The sequence below is a fragment of the Ovis aries genome, chromosome 2, assembly GCF_016772045.2.
Source record: "Ovis aries strain OAR_USU_Benz2616 breed Rambouillet chromosome 2, ARS-UI_Ramb_v3.0, whole genome shotgun sequence".
Lineage (NCBI taxonomy): Eukaryota > Metazoa > Chordata > Mammalia > Artiodactyla > Bovidae > Ovis > Ovis aries.
In genome coordinates, this window is record NC_056055.1 from 17,865,465 (window position 1) to 17,880,698 (window position 15,234).

The 15,234-nt window shown below is 41.4% G+C and overlaps 1 pseudogene; it reads right to left on the bottom strand.

Annotated features, from left to right (window-relative positions):
- Positions 1-8,783: 8,783 nt before the first annotated feature.
- Positions 8,784-9,649, bottom strand: LOC105606852 (large ribosomal subunit protein uL18-like; annotated as a pseudogene).
- Positions 9,650-15,234: the final 5,585 nt, after the last annotated feature.

Here is a 15,234-nt window from a genome sequence, read left to right on the forward strand (position 1 = left end):
TTTGCCTGGATATGACTTTGCAGCTACTCTCATAAAGGGAGGGGGCGGTGGCGGGGTGTATACTTCTCCTTGCCCTTGGGCTTAGGTCTGTGACTCACTCTGGTCAGTGGAATGTGAATGAAACCAATTGTTTACACCAGTTTCAAGCCCAGGCCTTTAGAAGCATCATGTGTTTCTGTATGCCTTTTTGTGCCTCTGCCAGCTCCGTGAGAAGAGCTTCCCCTGGGCACTGCTGCCTTCCTCAGTCTGGGCCGTAGAATGAACCTATGTGGAGCAGCCCAGACATTTATCTGCAGAGGAGGCAAGCCCAGCTGGACACCAGCTTGAGGCAGAGCTCCCAGCTGAGCCAGCTGACCTCCAGTAAGCCCGCAGCCTGGGAGAAGCACATGCTTATTGCTGCATTTCACTGAGATTGTGTGATAAAGGGTAGCAACACCCTACTGCTACTAGCACCAGGGTTCTGCTCTTACACCACAAATACTCCCTTTATTAAGCCCTTGGGGAGCCACCCTAATTTGAGTGTCATCTGTTTCCTGCAGTGACACCAAGTGAATGACATAGGCACCAGCATAGTTCTTCCCCAATATTATATTACGTTGCCAGCAAGCTCAAAATATGACTTTTGATACCAGCGGCCCTTCTTCTCTTTTCCATTTGCTACTCAACATTCTCCTGAAAGCCTGTTCTTAGAAGCTAATGACATTTAATTCTTTTTCTGTATTATTAAAATTTTCAGTTTTTTATTTGGAAAAATTTTTGAACATATAGACAAGTAGAGATATCATCAAAAACCTCCAGGCACTCATGACCCACTTTTAACAATGATTGACATTTTGTCAATCTTATTTAATCTCTTCCTCTCCTGTTTATTTTCTAAACTTAATGACTTTTCAATTTCAAGAGGGAATCATAGCTCTACTCTTCTTTTCTTTTAAACATTAATCTTTATTGGAGTATATTTGCTCTACAATGTTGTCTCAGTTTTGACTGTACAGCAAAGTGAATCAGTTATACACAGACATATATTCACTCTTTTTCAGATTTTCTTCCCATTTAGGTCAGCACAGAGCACTGAGTAGAGTTCTCTGAGCTCTCCAGTAGGTCCTCATTGAGTGAAGTGAGTGAAGTCGCTCAGTCGTGTCCGCCTCTTTGTGACCCCATGGACTGCAGCCTACCAGGCTCCTCCATCCACGGGATTTTCCAGGCAAGAGTACTGGAGCGGGGTGCCATTGCCTTCTCCAAGGTTCTCATTAGTTATCTATTTTATGCCTAGCATCCTACCCACACTGCCCTCCCCGCAACCTCCTTAGCTCTAATCTTCTATGATTTCTGTGCAGCAGTCGCTACTATGGCTCACCCTTCTTTTCTCTGCCCTTGCTGTCTGTCTCCTGAGTTTCCTTTAATCTTCTGTGTCTGTTCTCAGTTTCCTGTTTTTGATTTCTGACTTGGCTCTCAAATGTTGGGATTCCCAGGGGACTTGTCCTATCCGTCACCTATTTTTCCTTCTCTCTGTGCTCTCTCCCTGGGGGAGGGTCTCCTGCACACTCATGGCTTAATCCGTGAGCCTGTTCTGTGTTTCTGGGCTTTACTTTCTGTCTGTCCACTAAGTGTCTTCACTTGGATGTTGTATGTACGTCACAAACCAAACTCAGCAACTTCTCAAAACTTCTCCACCTCTTCTTCTGGGTTCCCCATCCCTTTTTTGGGCCTTTTATAGTGCCCTGTCGCATAACCAGATGTATTATTCCTTTCTTTGACGCAGACCTGACCAATGTGTTCCTCTAAGTGCTAGCATCATTATTCTAAAGCACATCATGCTAACACCATCCCAGCTTGGAAATCTTTGATGGCTCTGTTCAGAATATATTGTAAACATTTTGGTGTGATATTGAAGCCTCTCCACCCATCTCCTTCTAATCTCAGCTTCCATACCCTGTCCTCCAAACATATGGCCCTGCTTGTTTCCTCATAACACACCACATACTTTCACGTGGCCTGGCCTCACGCTCATCACTCTTTTATTTTTTAAGATTAAAAACAATGTGGCTCTGTTTCTCAAACGCTAATTTCAAAGTGACCCCCTTCCGTCATTCTTGAATCACCCTTGCTCTTCTGAGATTCTTGCTGACATTTGAATTTGCTGTTCCTGCCAAAGAAAACAGTCAACATGGTATTTTTTTTGAGCAGCCTCCTTAGAGCTTCTCTTTTCAAATGGGACCGATTTACCATGGCAATGAGATATTGTCTCCATAGAAATACTGGCCGTGTAAAGTTTCTGACTCTCTGTAGGACTTTGATTCCTGCCCGCCAAGGCAGGAATAGTATGCTACTCATCTCTTTAAGTATCCACAGTGCCTGGCATACAGGAAATGGTAAGTGTTTGTTTGAATTGCCGCTAAGTTAGCATTGGGATGAGGAAGTAAGATCTGGAGAGGGCACACATGTTGACAGCCAATTGCAGAGAGAGCTGCCAAACACATAATCTATGAGCTGAGAGGCTGGGGTCACGCCATTCCCTGCAGTGAGGGCCTCTAAGCCTGTCAGATGTCAATTGCGTTTGCAAAGCTAGGAGTTCAGGTGGAAGGTTGGATTTTTCTTCATTAAACTTGTCATTCCCCAAGGTGGGGCTCTGACAGGCACCCAGTGAGACGTCAAGCTGAGACAGCTGTTGCCAAACCTGGCGGAGGCATTTCAGACAGCTGCCTCAGACTTCATGGGCAACATCCTTTTCTTCTTAAAGGACATCAAAGCGCTTAACAAATATATAGGGTCGCAAAGAGTCAGACACAACTGAAGTGACTTAGCAGACACACATGCATGATGGAGACAGAATTGTATCTGATCACGTGGATTTGAGTCTTGACTCTGATTGTTAGCTCTGTAACTAAAGAAATTATATCATCCCTCTGAGCCTCACTTTCCTTATTCATAACACTGGTTACTGTGAAGACTGAATGACATAATGTATATGTACATGTTTTATAAGTTGTTGGTCACTGTTCAAATATGAGGTAAAATTAGAATTAAAATTATGTTTTGTCTTCATGTCATGCACACACAATAAATATAGGATGGTTAAATTGATACATATTTGCTCACTGTGTATTATATGTCCAGCTCACTGCTTGGAACTGTGATAAACACAGAAGTTTATGTAAGTCAGTTTTCTGACTTTAAGAAATTTATAATCTAGTTGGGAGAAGAGACCAGTTTATTTCTCTCCTTGTTTCTACGTAGGGGAAGGCATTTCTACTCTACTACCGAGGGAGACCATTTCTCTCTATTTCTTTTCTCATTCTTCCTAAGAGAGGGAGAGTAACCTACAATGTTGGTAAACTTGGGCAAAGGTACTAAGTATGGTGGCTCAGCACTTTTTTCCCCTTCTCCCTTCTGAACTAGTAGATTACTGGGAATTCATACTGTCTTTACTCTTTGCCACAGTGTAATGTTTCAGGAGGTAGAGTCTGGGTGAGAGCAGAGCATGTCCAGATTTCTTTGTGATTGGATGAGTAGGTTAAGCTCTGGGGGAGAGTGTTAGAAAGTACATTGTACCTTGGCATGTAATACCAGTTCTTAGCCTTGATTCCATTCTAAAGTATGTTTCTTTATTTAAAACCTTGACATTTAAATCTCCTCCCAATTGTGGGGAAGCACCAGCCACTCTCAGTTAGGGTCTGAACCTATCCCAAGATCGAACTACCTCTCCAGGCTTAGATGATTTATTTATTTGTTTTTTTGTTTTGGGTTGTGATGAGTCTTTGTTGCTGTGCGTGAGCTTTCTCTGGTTGCAGACAGCCGGGGCTACCCTCTAGTTGTGGTGTGCGTGCTTCTCATCGCAGTGCTTTTCTTATTGTGAGCACTGGCTCTAGGACACGTGGGCTCAGTAGTTGTGGCACACGGCCTTAGTTGCTCCATGGCATGGGAAATCTTCTCGGACCAAGGATTGAACCTGTGTGCCTTGCACTGGCAGGCTGATTCCTACCCACTGTACCACAAGGGAAGTTCCTAGATTTTTAAAATTAGCCCAATGCCTTAGGAATTCTGGACATCTTTCCAGTTGGGCTTGCCACTCCAAGTCCTACAGAACAGTTCAGAATGTCCTCCAAATCTGATTCTCTTCTGCATGACTCATCAATGTGAGTTGATAGGGTGCTTCTCTATCTTGGGCTTCAAACACTGTTAGGTGTGGTTTTCTTTCTGTCTACCCTACTTGGGGTTTATTGAGAGTCTTGGATCTGTCACTTAATGTTTTTCACCAAATTTGGGAAGTTTATGGTCATCATCTTTCAGTATTTTTTCCTGTCCTATATCGGTATCAGTCATGGTTCCAGCAGAGAAACAGTAGGATATATCGTTAAGATATGTGTCCAATAGGATATGAGTGTGTAAAACCTTCTTATTGCAAGGAATATTGCCTTCCATTACTGTGGGGGCTAATGAGGCAAGTCTGAGACTTAGAGGACAGGCTGTCAGGAAGGGCAGACTGGGGCTTCTGGGGCAGGAATTGATGCTGAAATCCACAGATGAAATAAATATCTTTTTCCCCCCCCTCAGGGAATCCTCAGCTCTGTTCTTAAAACTTTTTAACTGATTGGCTAAGATTCACCAAGATTACTCAGGAAAATATCCTTTATGTAAGTGAGTGAAGTCGCTCAGTCATGTCCGACTCTTTGCGACCCCATGGACTATAGCCTACCAGGCTCCTCCCTCCATGGGATTCTCCGGGCAAAGTGTACTGGAGTGGGTTGCAGTTTCCTTCTCCAGGTGGTCTTCCCAACCCAGGGATCGAACCCGGGTCTCCCACATTCCAGGCAGACGCTTTAACCTCTGAGCCACCTAGGAAAGTCAACTGACTATAGATGGTAGTAGTAGTGATGGTAATGAAGTCGCTTGGTTGTGTCTGACTCTTTGTGACCCCATGAACTGTAGCCTACCAGGTTCCTCCATCCATGGGATTTTCCAGGCAAGAGTATTGGAGTGGGTTGCCATTTCCTTCTCCAGGGGATCTTCCCGACCCAGGGATCGAACCCGGCTCTCCCACATTGTAGGCAGACGCTTTACCGTCTGAGCCACCAGGGATGTCCGATTATAGATGGTAATCACATCTAAAAAAAAAAAAAAATACCTTCACAGCAATGCTAGATTAGTGTTTCATTGAATACAATGTTTTCATTGAATATAATGTTTTCATTGAATATAGTGTTTCGTTTCATGGGTATAGTTTTTAATAGTCCAATATTATTAATATTAATACCAATTTTCTTTAAAGTATTTAAAAGCATCATAAGGAGATCTGACCAGTCGATGCTAAAGGAAATCAGTCCTGAATATTCATTGGAAGGACTGATGCTGAAGCTGAAACTCTAATACATTAGCCACCTGATCTGAAGAACTGACTCATTGGAAAAGACCCTGATGCTGGGAAAGATTGAAGGCTGGAGGAGAAAGGGATGACAGAGGATGAGATGGTTGGCTGGTATCACCGACTTGATGGACAGGAGTTTGAGTAAGCTCCGGGAGTTGGTGATAGACAGGGAAGCCTGGTATGCTGCAGTCCATGGGGTTGCAAAGGGTCAGACACTACTGAGCAACTGAACTGAACTGAACTGAATATATACAATTCCAAATATAAATACAGTTTAAAGAATGACAAGGAAATAAACACAGTCACTACCTGGTTTGAAATAGTTTAGTCATTTGAAGCACTATGAGCCTTTTTTTTTTTTTCCAGGTGCATCCCTTCCCTACCATATGGAAAGCTTAAAATATGCAGAACAATACTACATGTTTTTATGTAAAAGTATAAAAACATACATATAATGATAAATACCAACTGAAGATAGCAGTTATCTCTGGAAGGAAAGAGAATGGGATTGGATAGGGATATGAGGGTTTCTAACCTATCTGTAATGTTTCACTAAAAAAAAATGGTGTCAAGCAAATGGGGGAAAATGTAAAGATCTGGCTGTGTTTGCTACATTATTCTCAGAAAGCACAAAGGCAAAATAGCACAAGGGGTTGAGTACACAAGTTCTGGAACCAAATAGGTTTAGATTAATTTGTGCCTGCTTAAGTTACTGACTGTAGATGTTGTACAAATGACTTAGCCTCCTTGCAACTCAGTTTTTATTATCAATAAAATGGAGATTATAATAATATTTATATTTACTTTATAGTATTGTTGTGAGCATGACATTAACTAGTTTGCGGAAAACATTGAAACACTTTTTGGCACATAATGAGCAGGCAGTAAATGTTAATTATCAGTAGTAGGAAGTTTTACAAGTTTCATAAACTTCTCTTAAGAAACTGCAAACACACACACACACACACACACACATACAAGACCCAAATTCCTAAGCTACAGAGTCACTGTCATTTATTTGAAACTCTTGGGGCAGACATTTCATATTTCAGAACTTGTTGTTATTTATTATGTCACATTACTATGTCTGGGACAACATGTCCTAATCAAACACATTATTATTTCTGCAATAAAAATTATGAATATTCATTAAGTAAGATACGTAAAGACTGAAAAGCTTCATGTTGGTTCAGGTAAGGTTTTACCACCAAAGGATTTTGCTGCCAGCTTTCCAAAAACTTTCAGTTTTCAGAGTAGTTTTGGAATCTAGACCTGCATTTAAAAGGATCATGGACCTTTACTGTACTTCATCCACCTTACGAGTACCAGTTTGTTCTTAAAAAGAATGAGGCAGCAAGACATATTTAAATGATGAGGTAAGGCCTATATTAAGTAATAATACCATACGTGTTAGAGTGTTTGGCAATTGGCCAAATAATATAGGCAATTGGCCAAATAATATATAATTCCTGTTACATTTATAGAAAGAGGCTTCCACATATTTTTTTACATATATAGGATAAGGGAGACAAAGTCAGGTCAGCTGCTTGCCTCTGAAAACCCAATATTTGAGAGGCAAGATTGTTTGAAAGAAAAGTTTGCTTTATTTTGGAGGCCAGCAACCAGGGGAGAGGGTGAACTCATGTCCAAAAGCTGACTCCCCACTGACAATCAGCGGGCCAGAGCTTTTAAAGGGGAGTTTCAGGGGCGCAGAGGTGGAGGGAGCAGGCTGCGTGCAGAATAGCACAGTCAGTTCTGACAATCACCTTGAAATCAGTCATGCAGTGGTCTGATCAGCATCATCTTGATTATTTTAAGTACAGCTAATCCTTAGTTCCAAGGTCAGTTTGTTCTCATTTCTTTGAGATCAGTCCTCAGAGCTGTGCAAGATGGAGCAACTTATATCATGGCTACAGTCTGGTCATCACGCATTAGGTTGGCCAAAATGTTCACTTGGATTTTCCCATAACACCTTGTGAGGAAACCCAAACAAACTTTTTGGCCTACTTAATTTCCACCTGGTGGCAATTTTGGTATCTACAAAGCAGCTTAAAGGATATGGGTTAGAATATCATCTATGGCTGTTGAGAAGGAATAAAAGGTCCTTGACTTTGCTTAGTGACTAAACTGTTAATATTTTGTCCCATTTGATTTCTTTCCCTTTGTTTCTGCATTTTATCATTTCTCGGATTAAATTTATTCTTTGACCAAAGTTTTTCTACAGACAAAAGGCAAGTGGAGGACATGGGGATTGTGGGGAGGGGAAGGACCATAGTGTCCTGGTCAGTTTCGCTGCTGAACTTGTCACCTCTGGAGAGGGAAGTGGAGGAGGTGAGGGGGGCTACCGCATTTCCCTCTGCACACATCTGAATTTTTTGGAGTCTTTTGTGAAAAGGTACTAACTTACATTTGAGTAGTAAAAATGGGGGGAAAAACTGGAAAAGTAAACTGAAGCAGTATTTTGGACAACTTGAGAAGTTTTTATTTAAATAAATGACTGTAAAAAGCAGTGGCTGTTTTTGAGCAGATTAGTAACAGCAGGCTCAGCAGAGAAGTAAGTTGTAACTATAAGGCTAGGATTTAAGTATGGAAAAGAGAAATACCCAGGATCAGTCTGTGAAACTTTCCCACTTGGGTTCCAACACCAGGCTCAGAATAATAATACTCTGGATTACTGCCCCCAATGTTTGTAGTTCATGAAGAACCCAAGAGATGATCTGTGATAACAACAGGAATGAGTCTAAAAAGCTTCTTAGCCTCTACCAGAGACCTATAATGATTCCGTGTCACAGAAAGCGAGGGAAGAGAGAATTTCATTAAATAGTTGGCCAGCAAGGTCATGTGGTGCTTCCACTTTTGCTTCTATTCAACAAATTCTCCAAACAGCAGCCAGAGCAATCTTTGCAAATTCACAAACTTTGCCCTGGTGCAGCTTCAGTGGTTTTCCTAGGATCTTTCAAAGTAGAGCTGGTGAGGAAGAGTCCTAGGTTCCTTTCTGGTTGTAAGCCTACAGCTCCCTAGGGTCATATTTCCCTTCCATCCCCTCGCTTGGAGAAGTCAGCTTGAGATATTCTGATAAAGAAGAGTACCAGGAATGAAAGACAGAGAGAAGGAAGACTAACAGTATTTAAGCCCTGAAATCCAGTCTTACTTTGAAGCCTGGTATGCCATAGCTCTTTCTGAATTTGGTTATGTTTTTGCCCATGCTAGTTTGAATTGGATTTCTATCTCCTGAATCCCAAAAGATTCTGAGTAATACCCTCCCCATCAGTGTTGGGTTTCCTAGAGCACCTGATTGGGGCTCAATGTTTTTTTACTTTTTTTTTGCTTGTTCAGTAAGTTTGTTTTGTCTTTATCTGAAAAATCTTGATAGAAGATTGTGGTCTGGTTTATTAACTCTTGGTAGCCCATTTGAGCACTAAGGAAGCTTGCCTTCTTCTGAGCTACTTGATCTTTCTTCTGGGGAAGTGACATTTTGGGCTGATTTCACCTCTTCTTTTTAACTTCTTTCTTAGGCTTCTTCTCATACACTGGATTCCCTCATATTGCAGCATGAGCTTTTTTATACATCTCCTCCATCATGTATGGAGTTATGTTGTTCTTTATGAATGGAGAGAATTGTTTCTTGTAAGCATCCTCATCTTCTTCAATCAGATAACACATGTAATCTGCAGCATTCTGCCCCATGATGTGCTTTCGGTGTACCTCAGCACTGAATTCTTTGTTTTCTGAATCATAACTAGGGAACCATTTGGTACTGTGAGGGATAGACAAACCTTCATTGCCAGCTCCCTTCGGGGCCCCAGAAACTTTATTCCCAATAGAAGTCCTGGCAAGTCCTGCATCGAAGTAACAGGTGAAGGCACCAGGTTGACTATCAATGCTTTCCACATTGTATTCCTCTCCAGTCACCTCGACTTGGCCTCCGTAAATTTTGTTCATACCAAATCTGTTCAGAAGCCTGCAGGCCAGCAGCAGGCCAGTACAGTGTGCCACAGCATAATTTGTCAGGCCAACTTTCACATCATACTTTGGGAGTTCGTGAGCATAAGCTGTACAAACAACCACGTCTCCTTCTATACGAGCATAAGCAGTCTGACAATTGATATCTCTGTTCATTACATGAACGATCGTTCTGTATTTTGGTGTGCTGTACTTATTTTTATCTTGGATTACCAATCGTTTCTGAGCACAGTAGTCAGTTTTGCCCTCTTGCTGTCTTCTGAACTTCACTTGGTATCTCTTGAAGTAAGCCTTGTTCCTGACAACTTTAACAAACCCCATCCTGCAGAACAGAGCTCGGACACTGCGGCTTACCACAGAGTTGCAGGACCAGTACGGCTCTGGCTGGGGGTGGGGTGGGGTGGGGTGTGGTGGAAAGCTCAATTTGAATTGTTCTTCTGGTGAGGTTTATGAGGATTTATGGGGTAAAAAGTCTTTATGTCTGCCTTATACAAACACAGAATTCTACATAGTTGAAGGGGGAAGTAGTTAGAGGTGACTCAAGGAGTCATGACATTTATATCCTAAAATATATCTCATCACTGTGGTAGTCATTAGGGCTGCTTACCATCATTCCAGTTCCTCTTTGAGTCATCACCCCCCTTGACATTGGATGTAGCAATAAGATTTGCTTTGACAAATGCAAGCAAATGGGAGTGACATGGGACAGTTCTAGACGGAATCTTCAAGAGGTTGCATGAAGTTTACATGTTCCTTTCTCACTACTCTGGAGATGATGGAAGCACATGTTGAGATGAAACTTCTATCATCTGAGTGAGTGATTATGGTGGGCTGAGACCTCCTGCCAGCCCACTTGTGATCACGTGGATGAGAAATAAATGTTTGTTAAGTCACTGAAATTTGGGGGTTGTTATTGCCGTAAAGCCTATCCTATCCTGACTGATACAATCATTCAAAACGTTGAGTAATATAATTCTGGAAGACTTTGACTTTGGACTTGAGAATATATAATGAACATAATTATGGGGAGAGTGGAAGTAAAGATCTCAACTGATATCTAGAAGACATCACAGCTACCTGAGATTTTGTAGACCTTGTGTTACATTTTTGATAGAGTCTGCTAATGATTCCTCTCAAATCTATTTTAAAGCTCTTGATAAAGGTTTTATTTTGCTGTTTTTCCAAAATCTGTTATTGTTGGTGACCTCTGATCCTTATTAAACATATTTCCTTAACTCTTCAAGTACAATTCAATCTAGGTACACTCAAAACAGGAGCCATTTGATTTTTATAAACAGAAACCTTCTAGCCCTCAAAATTCCATTTTTATTCATGTAGTTTGCTGTATTTTTGTTCAGTTTTTGTGCTAGTCTCATTTTTAGGAAAATTCTTATTTGGGTCTCCAGGACAGAATTTTTCAGAGCAAATGGGCTTTAGGAATATCTACATTATTTGTTGGAGGTAATGTATACAAAGGATATTTCCAATGGATTTGAGGTGACTTATCCTTACCGAGATTAAGGGGAAGATTTGCAATCATAACCTACAGTGCATTTATAGCTCTTACATCTTATGTATGTAAAATCACTGTATAAGGTCACATATGATAATTAGATTTCTCTATTTTTTGTAGTTGTACTAATTCAAATTGAGATTCTTCTTTTTCCCCAAATTTCATATATAGATTTTGGTATTTATCTCATTTATCATTGCTTGCTATAGGAGAAGATATGAATACTTAAGTAATATCTTGATGCCAAGATATTGGGAGCACCTAGATCCACCTGGATACTTTTCAATACTTGGGAGCATATGTTAACAATTGTCACAAGATACCAAGATCCCACAAGAAGGTGAAATAATCAGATGAGATCCTTGAAAAGTAGTGTCTGCAGCGTGAAGTTGAAGTTCAAATTTGTAGATGATTCAATGTGTGCAGTGTGCATGTATATGTACATCTTTAATTTAGAGATGTGTTTAATCAGTCACATTGTCAACCACATGATACTAAGGGCTATCACAAAGTTGACAAAATTCTTATGACTCTCTGAGTCAAATTGCTTTTGGTCTCTTTAATCATCCAGGGAACCCAGGGAGGCCACAGCTAGGGAGAGGAAAGGAAATTGCAGAGCCTTAGCCCACTGATCATTATGCAGAATGATTTTGTGCAGAAATCTGGCAAGAATAATATTATTGACCTTCCATTGGTCTGTCACTCTAAGTTTCATGAGTTTAATACAGACACTACATTATTGCTGATTCTACAAAATCTGCATGCTAATATCCCTAAAGAATTCAGAATTGATAGAAATAGCCTTACATCCTAATGAGTCTCAAACTGTAGATAAATATGGATGCCTGCCCTCCCAGAAGAGGAGGGTAAGTGTTCTCCTGGGTGCTGATGATATGGCTTTAATGTCACGGCCATAAAAATGCCTCAGTAATTGGTTCTGAATAATTAACCATTGTCAGTACTTTTCATGTAAAGTATTCAAAGTTAATGTTACTCTCATTAGTAGATATTTCCCCACATTTATTTAAATAAATAACAAAACTAAAACAATAATTACAATAAAACTGGACCCATGTTCATATAAAAAGTTCAGTCATTTAATTTTCTTGGGGCTAGTTCATTCAGTCAAATCTACTGGGAAGTCACATGATTCAGGGATATATTCAGAGAGTTTTTAATAAGCCTTGGGGTGACTGCTAACATCTGCTTTGGATATTTTCTATTTCAAAACAATCTCAACCATGCTTTGCGGGACATAATTTTGTGTGGCAGGATCCAGGCCACTTCCTGAAAAAAAAAAAAAATTTGCTAGTAGATTCATTTCTGTGGGAAAGGGGTAACTTTTGAATCAGGTGGAAATCCTGCCTAGATACCTCATTGTTCAAATAAGGCAAGGACGTTACTACCTGTGCAAGCATGTTCTCACATGGTGGTATGCTGGAGACGGCTCTCTCTGGTTTGGGAGACTGTACACATCTTTTCCCACATCCACAGTCAGTGGTGTCAAGTCGGCAGCTTGAAATTGGTCAGAGCAAGAGTATTAACACCAGAGCAAGAGTATTAAGTGATTTTGCCCCTTGGGGACACTTGGCAATCTCTAGAGACATTGTTGTCACAACTTGGGGATTGCTACTGACATCTAGTGGGTAGAAGCCAGGGATGCTGTTCAATATCCTAAAATGCTGAAGACAGCCACCCTCCCCACACCCTCTCTCGCAGCCAACAAAGTATTTGTGTGTTCAGTCGGTCAGTCATGTCCGACTCTTTGTGCTCCCATGGACTGTAGCCCACCAGGCTCCTCTGTTTACGGAGTTTTCCAGGCAAGAATACTGGTGCCTGTGCTAAGTCACTTCAGTGGTGTTTGATTCTTTGTGACCCTATGGTCTGTAGCCTGCCAGGCTCCGCTGTCCATGGGATTTTCCAGGCAAGAATACTGGAGTGGGTTGCTATTCCCTCCTCCAGGGGATCTTCCCAACCCAGGGATCGAACCGAGTCTCCTGTGTTTCCTGCAGTGGCAGACAGATTTTTTACCGTCTGTCACCTGGTAATTATTGTGTCACCTGGGAATTATCTAGCACAAAATGTCAACAGTGGTGAAGCTGAGGAACTGTGATTTATACCATGGAAACTGGAAAACTTTACAAATGTGGGTTTTTTTTTTTGGGGTGTCAGTTTATCAGGCGCCAACCCCTCAAATTAATTCTTATGTCCTCATTACTGTATAGTTTCTAATTCCTATCAGAAGTTGGCTAGGAGAAATGATATTCTTGGGAAGACTGAAAGTTGTGTTCTCCCCAGGGTAATCATATAGAGCACAGGTTGGAAATTTTTTTTTTTTTCTGTAAATGGCAGATATTTTAGGCTTTGCAGACCATATGGTCTCTGTTGCAAATACTTACCTATGTCATTACAGTGTAAAAGCATTTATAGACATATGGAAATTGAATGAGGATGGCTGTGCTCTAATAAAACTATTTACAAGGCTGGTCACAAAGTTTTCTGACCTCTGACTTAGATTATTAGCTTAGCCCCACTTTAGAACTGCCTTCACTGAGGCTTTGGTACTATACCTTCAGCTTTTACTACTAATAATTTATAAGACATAACCAAATTCTGTTTGCTGCAACATTTGGCACCAAAGGAAAAAAAAAGACATTGATAACACTTTCCATTGGGTCATTATGTACTTGATTCTTAAGGTCCCATAGGATAAATTTCTTAAAATGCTTGGCTTCCCATTGAGGAACTTATTATGCTTACCTTTTTACCTGATTTACTTTGTATACTAGAATGCTCAAAAGCATCTCAGTCTTGATGGGGGAAATCTAGATCAGTGCTCCAAAAATTTCATGTACATGCAAGTCATCTGGCAATCCTGCTGGAAGATTCTGATATAGCAGGTCTGGGATAGGGCTTGAGATTCTGCATTTCTGAAAAGTTTCTAGGAGATACTGACACTATTGGTCTTGGGACCACAATGTGAGCAGTAAGGTCCTGGAATATCATAGTATTTTGGTAACAAATTCTTCCCAGAAGATTCTTACCATGGAATTTATCTCAACTACATTTCTCCTTTTGCGTTTGGCCTGCCTTAATTTATAATTTGAAATTTTATTTTTGGAAGTGGTGAGATGGGGCATAGAAATAAATCTGATACGAATAACTTTGGATGCACATTTTTGTTTTTACAAGTTTAGTCTGATACTACTCAGTTGTACAATGAATCCATACATCACAAACAACAAGGTTAATTTTATGTTATTTGTTCAGGAGAGGGATTTTTTTTTTTAAAGTTTTCAAATTTGGGTCTTCACTTTTGCAGCTGGGCAACATACTCCTGGCTACTTCACCGTAAACATGTGAAAGCTTAGAAAAGTCCCTCTCCAGCTTTTGCTGATTCTCTGGGCCAAGAAGGTTCTTAAATGCTGATTGCTTTGCCCACGAAAAGCTTCTGTACAGGATCAAGTTTCTTATTAAATTCTACTGCTATAACATCGATGGTCTTCCGCAAAAGGACCTAGGTGGCCAACCAAATGGCAGGAGAACCTGAAGACCTCTGAAGAATCGTTGAGATTCTGTTCCCCGTTCAGAAACTCTATGGTCCCGAGCGCCAGCCAGAGCGGCTACACTTCTACTGGCTCCGCCCCCAGCTCCCCGGCTACCAGCCTCGCAGTGCGATACGGGGCGCCTCTTCACTGCACGAAGCTCAGCTGAAGAAAAGCTTCTCAGAGAAAGCGAGCACAGTCGTGTACTGAATGCCCCTTTAAAGCATGCGTTCCTTCAGTTCATATTCGGGTGTGAATAGGAGTTTTCGTGTCAGCGTCTTGTATGAGCAGGAAGGTTTGTGAGTATAAGTTACGCCCTTTCATGAGGAGATGCTGCTAAGTCGCTTCAGTCGTGTCTGACTCTGTGCGACCCCAGAGACGGCAGCCCACCAGGCTCTGCCGTCCCTGGGATCTCCAGGCAAGAACACTGGAGTGGGTTGCCATTTCCTTCTCCAGTTCATGAAAATGAAAAGTGAAAGTGAAGTCTCTCAGTCGTGTGCGACTCTTAGCAACCGCATGGACTGCAGCCTACCAGGCTCCTCCGTCCATGGGATTCTCCAGGCAAGAGTGCTGGAGTGGGCTGCCATTGCCTTCTCCCATGAGGAGATAATTGACTAATATTTCCACTTCTTCTTGATGGTGGAACCTCAGGATGAAAATGGCCAATTTCAGCGTGTCTTTTTCAGTTTTCTGCTGTTTCCCCTCGAAGCCCTTGGCAACTGGCAGGAGGTAGCAGAGGGACCAGTGGACCCTATTGGGTGACAGAGGTTGGGCCTTTGGGCTCCGCATGATGTCTGTCAGCCCCAGACTGAACAGCTTCTTTGGCTGTTGAGGTATTTGCAATGTCG